Below are 12,167 nucleotides of genomic sequence, written 5' to 3'. Positions count from 1 at the left end.
CTAACTTGCAAAGATCTAACTTAACTAAAATACTAAATAAAAAATAAAGAAAAATTTACAATTTTGCAATTAATTAAAAAAATACCAAATAAAAACAAGCTAGCTGGAACGGCATTAAACTGGCCAGCATCCCCATTAGGCAACCTTTAACCCTGTGGCAGCATCCATAAAGGAAAAATAGTCTTTAGACATACGCCTATGCATTTTAACTGGTGTACTGTCTGCCAAATAACGTTATGCTATATACAAATGCTTTTATCACACCATGTTGTGACAGCTATGATTCTGTAGGTGTCTGTCATTCACCTCAATTCAAAACTTGCCTTACAGTTCAACATGCTGCTGTGGCACACCTGACTGACACTACAAAGTGGGACAATATCTATGCTGTACTGGCCTCTCTTCACTAGCTTTGTCTTAAATAAACATTAGATTTGAATGTTTTATCAAAATCGTTTTCAAAACACTACATGGATTGGTACTAGGTCATACTTTCTGACCTCCTCAGTCCACATTTCACCTCTAAGCATCTTCAGATGCTTTTTTTCTGCTCCACATTTTAATTACAGGTTAATGGTCATGCTTTTTCTGTTATGGCCTCTAGGCTGGGGAATAGTTTATTCTTCCACCACCGACTGATAGTGAATCTCATCTTAAATACCCATACGTGATGTATGAGTGCATGAAAGGTCTGCGATATATGCGTATAGTGTCCGTGCTTTTATTAAGTCCTGTACCAGAGTAGAGTTGAGTTCTTGAATCTGATTGGTCAGATGACGTGCATTAATTTTAATTAATCGCACGTCTCGCACAGTAGTTCTGCTCTATCTATAGTAATAGCTCTTACACAGGGACTAGAACTAGAACACTCCACATAATCTAAGATTAATAATATTGTCATCTACTAACAAAAAAAAAAACTTCACCACATAAATGAATGTTTTTATTTGTTTGTAGATGTTTACGTAACATTTGTGGAAGAAGTCTTGTCCCTCGCTGTGGGACACACCCTTGTGTGTGAATGGTATCTGAAGCTTTTGTGAAATCACGCCTATTTATAGGTCTGCTGTGGTCAGGTGTTGTGGCGATTAAGAGTGTTGTGTGATTATAAAAATGGCACCTTTGAACCACAGCATCAGCCTCTATTATCTGAAGCGATGACGCAATTCACAGGCATGCCCCAATATGACAAAGCTATGCAAAGTCTTGTTCCCTTCTCAGTGAAGAGGGTTATATGTGTAACCCAGACGTTCCCCTTCAGATGGAACTCAACATTGCATGAGCTTCACGCTGTGGGAACGAGAATACTGTCACCACCATAGCAGACCAGCAATGGCTCCGACTTACACCACTGGCCACTGGTTGATGTAAGTACCAAGTACTGTGTCCTTACTGGACACAGTAGGTGCAATTTCTCTTGTTCTGGTATGAGGAACAGAGGAGAGCAGAACGCCTGCACCACTACCGGCTGGGCAGCAGATTTTCGCAATTTAGGAATATAATATGGCCAAGGATGTAGGGAGGCCTTGGCTAAACCAGGGGAAAAGTTAAGGCAAGAAGGGGCAACAGAGAGAGCTTGTAGATTTCCTACATGCTTGAGAGATGTCAGGGCCAGTAGAAGAGCTACATCAGAAACATCCCTGAGGCTGACCCTAAGGGCTCAAATAGGGCACCTGACAGACCTTCCAGGACCACAGTAAGGTCCCATGAAGGTAGGTGTGGTCTGCAGATGGTCCTCAGCCACCTGAAACCACATATAAACCTCAATGTTAGAGGATGTTGCCCCACACAGGCTCCATCAGTAGGGGTGTGGCTGGCCAAAATGGCAGCCACATAGACCCTGATTGTAGAAGAAGTCAACCCTGCTGAAAAACATCCTTGTAAGAACTGCAAGACTGTTGTTATTTTGCAGTTTACTCGGTCTAACTGATGTTCCTCACACCAGAAGACAAAAAGTCACCACTTGAGCACATATAATTTTCTTGTGAATGGTGTGACCATTACCGTTGTCTCTACAACCTCAGTTGAGAGACCAGAATCTATGAGCTAGTGCCCATCAGGGGCCAGACCCACAGTTTCCATAGTTCCAGCTGAGGATCATAAATCAAGCCTCTGGCTTGATATAGTAGATCCCTGCGAATGGGAATCTCCAAGGGGGTGCCGTGCCCTCTAGCAGGGAATTTATCTCTGAGAACCATATTTGAACTGGCCAATAAGCAGCAGCAGACCTAGATGGTTTTGGCAAGCTCTCACTAGAACTTGTGGGAGCAGAGCGATCGGGGAAAAGAACACATGCGTGACCTCGGCCATTTGTGCACCATGGTGCAGGAGGAGTGAGGGCACAGCACAGCATGCAGTGTGTTTTCTCCTCTGATGCGAACACATCCACTTCCGCTTGGTCGAACATCCAATCCGCATGCCTCAACCCCTGCCTGAACAGGATCTATGTCCCCACATTCCGGTTGCCCAAAATGTACATTAAACTCACTGAAAAAAACTTTCCTTCCCCTCAGAGAAGAACTAGCTGAGCCTGCCTGAACACCCTGCACAAATGTAACCCTCCCTGGTGGTTGATATATGATACCATTGCTGTGTTGTCTGTCAAAACTAACACATGGTGACCTCTCAATTGAGGAAGAAAGAATTTCACTGCTAGAAATACAGACTGCATTTCTAAGTGATTTATATGCCACCCGAGATGAGGGCCACTCCAGAGACCATGAGCTGTACAGCTGTCTAAGGCATGTGTTATTAACGTCTTGCAATAAGAAGATGCTCTAAGAGTGTGACCAGAGGCTAGAAACCTGGGACACATCCAAATTTTCAGAGTATGTAGGCATTGCTGCGTGACACTGATTTCTCTCAGGGGTTTTGTCCACTTTGTGAAGGTGCAAGGCAATGAAGCTAGACCGAAGGGAAGAACGAGATATTGGTACGCGATGCCTCCAAACATGAACCTCAGGAACTTTCTGTGGAAATATCTTTTAGATATATCATCACAAACCAGTCTTCGAACTGAATCTGTTGAACGATTAGTTTAAGCATCAGCATCCTGAACCTGTATGTCCGAAGAGTACAGTTCAGATGCAGCAGATCTAAAATTGGCCGCATACTCCCATCTTTTTTGCGGACCAGGAAGTAACATCTATAAAAACCTCCCTTCCTCAGGGAATGGGGTACATGTTCTATGGCCCCTTTGTCCAAGAGGGATCTTAATTCCTGCACTACTGTCGTGCTCTGCTGTGTTGACTTCTGTGGTGAGTCTGAATCGGGGGAGTTGAGCTATGAACTGGACCCGGTAACCCTCTTCTATGGTTGACAGAACACATTGAGAACATGGCAGAAGTTTCCACACTGCTAGATGGTCTTTTAATGATGTTAATTCTTTCACATTCTGTTGGAGGGAAAGCATCAGATTTCTGTTGCCCTGTGACAGTTCGCTAACCAGAGAAGGCTGAAAACTTGTGATGACATTGGCTAGGGGAGGCCCAATTCCCTACCTGTTGTCGAGCTCACTCAGCAGGTCTGCTTGGTAGGCCTGCAACACTGCCTCTGTATGCAGTGACCCATAAGCAAGACCCGATCCCGCATAGGCTTTGCAAAGCAATGCCGAGGAGGCCTTACATGGCTTGGGTGGCAAAGCCAGCCCCCCTAAATTTCCTGCCGTCGATGGAGAGAAGTAGCTCGTATGCACCTCCTCCACCTGTGGCATAGCTAAATTCCCGTGCTGTTCATTCCCCATGATGGCCAAATAATCCAACGGCGCGGGGTTATAAACATGGCTAGTGTATCGTTTTTCCCAGAAGCGTGATACTTCTTCATGCACTTCTGGAAAAAAGGGGAGTTTTCTGCGGTGTGAGGGATATTTATTTGCACTGGGGAGATAGCACTCTTCCAGCCTGCTATGAGCCACTTCCTTTTCCCCGGGCCAGTCTAGATTAAGTTTTTCTGCTGCCCTAGTAATCACTTCAAGCAGCTCTTTATATGATTGAGAGCTGCTCTTTGTTTTTGATGCAATGGCTCCCCTCTTCTGGCTCCTAGGAGTCAGAGAGGGTGTTTTGGCTTTCCATAATGAAATGAAAAGTCATGACGCGAGCTCCAAAATATGGCAGAGAGCCAGACCTGGAAGACAGAGTAAGAGATAGAGCAGCGCTCATCTCCAACTCCTCTTCCAGATCCATACAAGATTCTCAGGACCTGAGCCGGCTGACTCTTAAACCCAACTCCCTTTGGCTGAGAAGAGAGCAAGCCACGAGCAGAGCTGCCTGATTGTAAAGTGCTCACAATGCACAGTCAGCCCTTGAGAGGGCCATTGTGGTATGCTCCATGCCCAGACATTTCACACAGACATTGTCTCCACCTCGCCCCCTATATAAAATGAAGGCAAGGCGTAACACACTTCTTGAATTCTCACTCATACTTTTCATTTTTCTTTTATAAAGGGACAGAAAAGTAAAGAGGTCTTTTTTTAAATAGAGAGGAAATGAACAGTGCATCTCCGACATTCTCTCTGAAGATAATAAGGCTGAAGGTGTGGATCAAGGGTGCTGTTTTTATAATCATGCGATGCTCTTAATTGCCATGTCACCTGACAATGGAGGCCTATAAATAGGCGTGATTTCACACAAGCTTCAATACCGATCACAATCGAGGGCCCTTCCCACAGTGTGAAGCTCATGCAACATCAAGTTCCCTTTGAAAGGGAACTACCAGGACAGAAGAGTTTGTTTTCTGATTTCTCAACAAAAAAAAGACAAAACTTTTTTTGTCTCATTAACTTCAGGACAGAGAATACAGGAGATGCTGCTGAGGAAAAGACTGTTTATCTCTGCTATCATGTAAGTGGTAAGAGGAACTAACCTGTCTCACAGAAATTCCATAGCATTAAACCTAACTTTAAACCATTAAATCGCATGACATGTCATTCATTAATAAATAAAAACATTTAATCTGTGGAATAACAGCGTTTGTCAAGTGTGATTTCTTGCATATTAGATATGTTTTATTTTTCTTTGACTTAAGCAGGTGCTTAATCCATTTCTGAATATGTGTCAATTCCCCCATGCAAATATAGACATAACTTTAGTGACTTAAATACAAAAAAGTTACATCAGTAGTTACATGGGTAAAGATACATGTATTTAGAAATAGTCTATGCCCATGCTTAAGTTGATTCTTGCATTGTAGATTGATGCAAGATCCATTGTAGATGGATTGGATGTTTTCTATTACACAGCACTTTGTTCCTCTTCTGATGTTTTTTTCCCCTTTGCTTTGTTTTGTTTTTGCTTTACATGTAGTAAAGTGTCTGCCATGTCTTGTTTTATAGGTTAAAATCAGGGGGTCCACAGAATCAAGAATCAAGGTCCACACATGCAGCTGAAGCACACCATTAAAGCACCAGCTGTCCCTGTATACTGTGATGTATCACCACTATAGTGATAGCCTCATCAAATCCAACTAAGCAAAGAGAACAGCTGTACATAAGGCCAAGCTGGTGTCTAGCATTATGTTTCTTTCTTTTTTCTTCTTGTTTTGTGTGATTAATGTAAAGCAGCACTCTTATAGAGCACCTAGTGCTATTTTACAGATGCTTTTTCTCCACAACCTGAATGAAGAGTTAGGTCTGAGCTGAATATTTAGAATATTTATAGAAAAAAACTCTGTGTTCAAATGTGGACATCATTAAGATAATACTGATGCTATTTTCAGGCAACTGACTGCTGTGATATTCAAGAGCATCACAGAGCAGAAAGCTGAAAGCGAAAAATGACAACTGCATGATGTGCAAGTAAATTTAGCATATTTCAGGATTGCATTTTGAAAAATGCAAGCATATAGGGTGGAAGGTGGCTTAGTGGTTAGCATGTTTGCGTCACACCTCCAGGGTTGGGGGTTCGATTCCTGCTGTGACCCTGTGTGTGTGGAGTTTGCATGTTCTCCCTGTGCTGCAGGGGTTTCCTTCCAAAGTCATGCATGGTAGGCTGATTGGGATGTCCGTAGTGGGTGTGTGACTGTGTGCCCTGTGATGGATTGGCACCCTGTCCTGCCTTGATGCTCCCTGGGATAGGCTCCAGGTTTCCCAGTGACCCTGAAAAGGATAAAGTGGTATAGAAGATGGATATATACAGTCAGGTCCACAAGTATTTGGGCAGTGACACATTTTTTTTTTTTATTTTGCCTCTGTACACCACCACAATGGATTTGAAACTAAGCAATCACAATATGATTGAAGTGTACAGTTTTAGCTTTAATTCAAAGTGCTTAACAAAAACAATGCATTGACCGTTTAGGAATTACAGCCTTTTTTTTTTTTTTAAATACAGTTTTTGCAGGCTCAAAACTAATTGGACAAACTAACATAATCATAAATATTAGGATAATTTTGCAAATCCTCTGTGGTCAATGACTGCCTGAAGTCTGGAACCCATGGACCTCAACAAATGCTGAGTTTCCTCACTTGAGACGCTTTGCCAAGCCTTTACTGCAGCTCTCTTCAGTTGCTGCTTGAATGTGAGTCTTTCCTCCTTCAGTTTTGTTTTCAGTAAGTGAAAAGCAGCTCAATTGGGTTGAGATCATTTGATATTTAATAACATTTAATTTCTTTGTTTTAAGAAACCCTTGGGTTGTTTTTGCGGTAATTTTGGGGTTATTATCCATCTGTATTGTGAAGTGCAGTCCTATCCGTTTTGCAGCATTTGACTGAATATGAGAAAATATAGCTCTATGCACTTCTGAATAAATCCTGCAATTTCTATCAGCACACACTTAATCAATAAACACCAGTGATCCAGTTCCATTGGCAGCCATAAATGCCCATGCCAAAACACCTCCCCCACATGTTTGACAGATGATGTGGTGATAATGAGTCTTTATTGGTGACATATACATATGCACAGTGAAATTCTTTTTTTTACATACCCCAGCATGTTAGGAAGTTGGGGTCAGAGCGCAGGGTCAGCCATGATACAGCGCCTCTGGAGCAGAGAGGGTTAAGGGCCTTGCTCAAAGGCCCAACAGTGGCAGCTTGGCAGTGCTGGGGCTTGAAGCCCCCACCTTCCGATCAGTAACCCAAAGCCTTAACCACTGCCCCTCTGCCACTGTGGTATGCTTTGGATCATTAACCTTTCCTTTTACATACTCTTACATACTCTCTTCCCATCAAGTTAATATTGCATCAGAACTGGCCAGGCTTTTATTAGAGGTTTTTTAGCAAGTCTTATCTGGCCTCTTTGTACTTGAATGTTACCATTGGTTTGCATCTTGAAGTAAACCGTCTGTAATTACATTCATGAAGGTGTTTCTTCTTTGTAGACACTGACACTGATACGCCTACCCCCTCCAGAGTGTTCTTGACTTCGCTAGATGTTGTGAAGGGTGTTTCTAAGCTTGCCAATGCATTTCTTCTTTTTAAGAATGTACCAAATTGTATGCATGTATGTAGAATATATATATATATATATATATATATATATATATATATATATATATATATATATATATATATATATATATATATATACACAGTATCTCACAAAAGTGAGTACACCCCTCACGTTTTTGTAAATATTTTATTTACAAAAAAAGAAATCTTTTAATGTGACAACACTGAAGAAATGACACTTTGCTACAGAGTAAGGTAGTGAGTGTACAGCTTGTGTAACAGTGTAAATTTGCTGTCCCCTCAAAATAACTCAACACACAGCCATTAATGTCTAATTAGCCATTAGCCATTTTCCCTCCCCGGTGTCATGTGACTTGTTAGTGTTACAAGGTCTCAGGTGTGAATGGGGAGCAGGTGTGTTAAATTTGGTGTCATCGCTCTCACACTCCCTCATACTGGTCACTGGAAGTTCAACATGGCACCTCATGGCAAAGAGCTCTCTGAGGATCTGAAAAAGAATTGTTGCTCTACATAAAGATGGCCTAGGCTATAAGAAGATTGCCAAGACCCTGACACTGAGTTGCAACACGGTGGCCAAGACCATAAAGCGGTTTAACAGGACAGGTTCCACTCATAACAGGCCTCGCCATGGTTGACCAAAGAAGTTGAGTGCATGTGCTCAGTGTCATATCCAGAGGTTGTCTTTGGGAAATAAACATATGAGTGCTGCCAGCATTGCTGCAGAGTTTGAAGGGGTGGGGGTCAGTCTGTCAGTGCTCAGACCATACGCCGCACACTGCATCAAACTGGCCTGCATGGCTGTCGTCCCAGAAGGAAGCCTCTTCTAAAAATGATGCACAAGAAGCCCACAAACAGTTTGCTGAAGACAAGCAGACTAAGGACATGGATTACTGGAACCATGTCCTGTGGTCTGATGAGACCAAGATAAACTTATTTGGTTCAGATGGTGTCAAGCGTGTGTGTGGCGGCAACCAGGTGAGGAGTACAAAGACAAGTGTGTCTTGCCTACAGTCAAGCATGGTGGTGGGAGTGTCATGGTCTGGGGCTGCATGAGTGCTGCCGGCACTGGGGAGCTACAGTTCATTGAGGGAACCATGAATGCCAACATGTACTGTGACATACTGAAGCAGAGCATGATCCTCTCCCTTCGGAGACTGGGCCACAGGGCAGTATTCCAGCATGATAACGACCCCAAACACACTAAAGAAGCTGAGGGTGAAGGTGATGGACTGGCCAAGCATGTCTCCAGACCTAAACCCTATTGAGCATCTGTGGGGCATCCTCAAACGGAAGGTGGAGGAGCACAAGGTCTCTAACATCCATCAGCTCCGTGAGGTCGTCATGGAGGAGTGGAAGAGGACTCCAGTGGCAACCTGTGAAGCTCTGGTGAACTCCATGCCCAAGAGGGTTGAGGCAGTGCTGGAAAATAATGGTGGCCACACAAAATATTGGCACTTTGGGCCCAATTTGGACATTTTCACTCAGGGGTGTACTCACTTTTGTTGCCAGTGGTTTAGACATTAATGGCTGTGTGTTGAGTTATTTTGAGGGGACAGTAAATTTACATTGTTACACAAACTGTACACTCAGTACTTTACATTGTAGCAAAGTGTCATTTCTTCAGTGTTGTCACATGAAAAGGTATAATCAAATATTTACAAAAATGTGAGGGGTGTACTCACTTTTGTGAGATACTGTATATATGTGTGTGTATATATATATATATATATATATATATATATATATATATATATATATATACTTTATTGTTCAATTGTTTAACCTTCTGATTTTTTGTTAAATGTGTTGCACAATTATGTTATTCAATACTTTATGCTATCTCCCATCACCAAGATAACAGCTTTGAGTCTTCTCCTATAATGCCTGATGAGGTTGGAGAATACATGGTAAGGGATCCAAGACCATTCCTCCATACATAATCTCTCCAGGTCCTTTAAAATTTGAGGTCCATGCAGGTTGGCTCTCCTCTTCAGTTCACCCCACAGTTTTTCTATGGGACTTGGGGTGGCCGTGGCAGGACCTTGATTTTGTAGTCAGTAAACCATTTTTGTGTTGTTTCATGTTTGACTGAAAGAATTTGGCCTATGTGTTACCTCATATTTATACTGTACCCCTGCGAAACAGGAAGTCATGGTTGAACAATTTTCTGTTCCTAGTCAACCAGGTGTACTAAAGAAAAGGTAAAATATCAATGGGAATATACTCCTATGATTTCATAGAAATGCCAGTAATTGTTGCACAGCTATATTTAACAAAGATATTTTTTATAAACCTGTGCTGTGTTTGCAATTTTTTGATATTCATGAGAGCAGAGTATTTTTGTGAGATTTGCACACAGGCTGCACTGTCCATACTGTGATATTGATGGGGCGGATGTGGCTCAGGTGGTAGAGCTGGTTGTCCACTAATCGTAGGGTTGGCAGTTCGATTCCCGGCCCACATGACTCCACATGCTGAAGTGTCCTTGGGCAAGACACTCAACTCCAAAGTTGCTCCCAATGGCAAGCTAGTGCCTTGCATGGCATCTCTGCTAAGATTGGTGAATGAGACACAATGTAAAGCGCTTTGGATAAAAGTGCTATATAAGTGCAACATTTACCGTATTGTAATGAGACATTTATCATTCCCTGAAATATTGGATTCCACCAAGATTGATGAATAATAAAAACACTTTGGTAAACATTTCATTGCTGGATTTTTAGAAATTTTATGGGAAGCCAGGCTTTCTGTGTAGTACGATAAAGCATATATGTATATATACCGTGTATTATGTGTTTGCATTCATTTTTACTATGCAATCATAATATTTCTGCTGATTATCTTACCTAGATAACCATGGCTATTTTCATATTATCAGGTTGAAAAGGCAAATGCAGCACAGATTGGATTTTTTTCAGGACTGCATGGACATGAAAATCTTTTGAAATCAGACCTGAGCCACTTTTCTATCTGTTATTACAATATATAGGCTACATATGCATCACTATTAAGAACAGTCAGATTGAAATTCATGTGGCTTTTCCTCAACCCACTTTAATGTGCATGTGTACATCACTATCATTATTCAGTGTCAGCAGTTTGGCAAGACAAAAAAGTAGGATACAACAGCAGTGACTATATTCATAGGGAAATTGGTGATTTACTTGATATTTGGGGAAATGAACTGATTCAAGCAAAACTGAAAGGAACCTGCAGAAATTCAGTGGTGTTCAAAACAATTTCCCAAGGAATGTCAGAGTGCAGCCATGAACAAACATAGCTACAATTCCAAAATAACCAAACTTAACACAAAGTTCAAAGAGGCAAAAGACTAGAAGCAAAATAGAGGACATGGTTTCCCAATGTTAAAGAACCTGCACACAGTTTGAGATATAAACTTACTTGTTCTACTGTAGAGATATTCTCTGAATCCTGTCTACATCATAGTCCCATCATTGCTGGCTCTGTTTCTGTACCCACACATTTTTCAACACTGCAGTGTCAGCAATAGCTTATACACTACAAAAGCTAGCCATCTGGCCTTTTTTCACCTTCTTGATCTGATTAATTGTTTCTACTCTGATGAACAGTTTCACAGATATGACATTTATTGCTGCTCAAGACACATATGAATCATGCAAATTTGATACTGATGTGTGCATGCAAAGTGACAGGTGGACATTTTTTTGTGTGAAATGTGAACACTGCCTAGTAAAAATCCATATCATAATTATAATGGTATCATAGCTGTTCAAACTGTTTATGCTGACATAGGTTATACAAACTACAGTGGGGGGGGGACTAATTCTTTTTTTTTTTTGTTATATTAGTTTAATTATCAAGTAGAGTTTACTTCAATTAAGTCATTCCAACTACATATAAATAATATTCCATCTACTTATATATTATATACACAAAGTCAAAAATAAAACTGCTAACTTAATCTACACCCATTGCACTGTGAAAAATAATTAGCAAAATTTACTAATTAAAATTTACTAATTTACTATGCATTTGATTAAAATTAACTTAATTTAAGTAACATTAACTATGTACTTCTAATTCAAATAACTTGATATAAATTATTAAATATTACCCAAATAAAACAAGTAAACCAAACCTTTGCTCCTTCTTTTTAAGTACATTTTACTTATTTCATGCAAGTAAGCTTAAATTAATTACATAAATTTAAACACCGAAAAAAGTACACAATTTAAACAACATTTATTTTGTCCATTTGGAAATGTTTGACTTTGCAAATATGTTTATTGTTAAACAAATCAAACCTGAAGTAGTAATGCAATAAGAACATGCTCTTAAGTCTTCATAAAGACTGTAGAACCAGACAACACACACAGATACCACGCAACTGACTGAGAAACACAAAGATGGTGAATTAAGAAAACTTTACTCAAACACATGATATTGCAAAACGTTTCATAACACAAATCAAGACATGTGGAAAACAACCCTTGCACTCATAACTCTAAAAATTAACCAATATGCAAATCAGGTTCATTAGCCACACCCCCACCAAAAGAGCAATATGCTGAGGTGGAGAAAATGGCAGAAGCAAGTGCAGGTTACATAGTTTAATTAAAAAAAAAAAAAGAAAAGACATCCAAAGGGTAATGCAAAATCCACAAAAGAAAACAGGCAGAGATCAGGCAAACAGTCAAAACAAGCTTAGATAGAGAGACAAGATCTTCAACTAGCACAAAGTCAAAAACCAGAAAAACAAACATGCAATCAATGCTTGGTC

Source organism: Ictalurus punctatus, chromosome 6, assembly GCF_001660625.3.
Source record: "Ictalurus punctatus breed USDA103 chromosome 6, Coco_2.0, whole genome shotgun sequence".
Taxonomy (NCBI): domain Eukaryota; kingdom Metazoa; phylum Chordata; class Actinopteri; order Siluriformes; family Ictaluridae; genus Ictalurus; species Ictalurus punctatus.
This window is presented reverse-complemented; position numbering follows the sequence as displayed.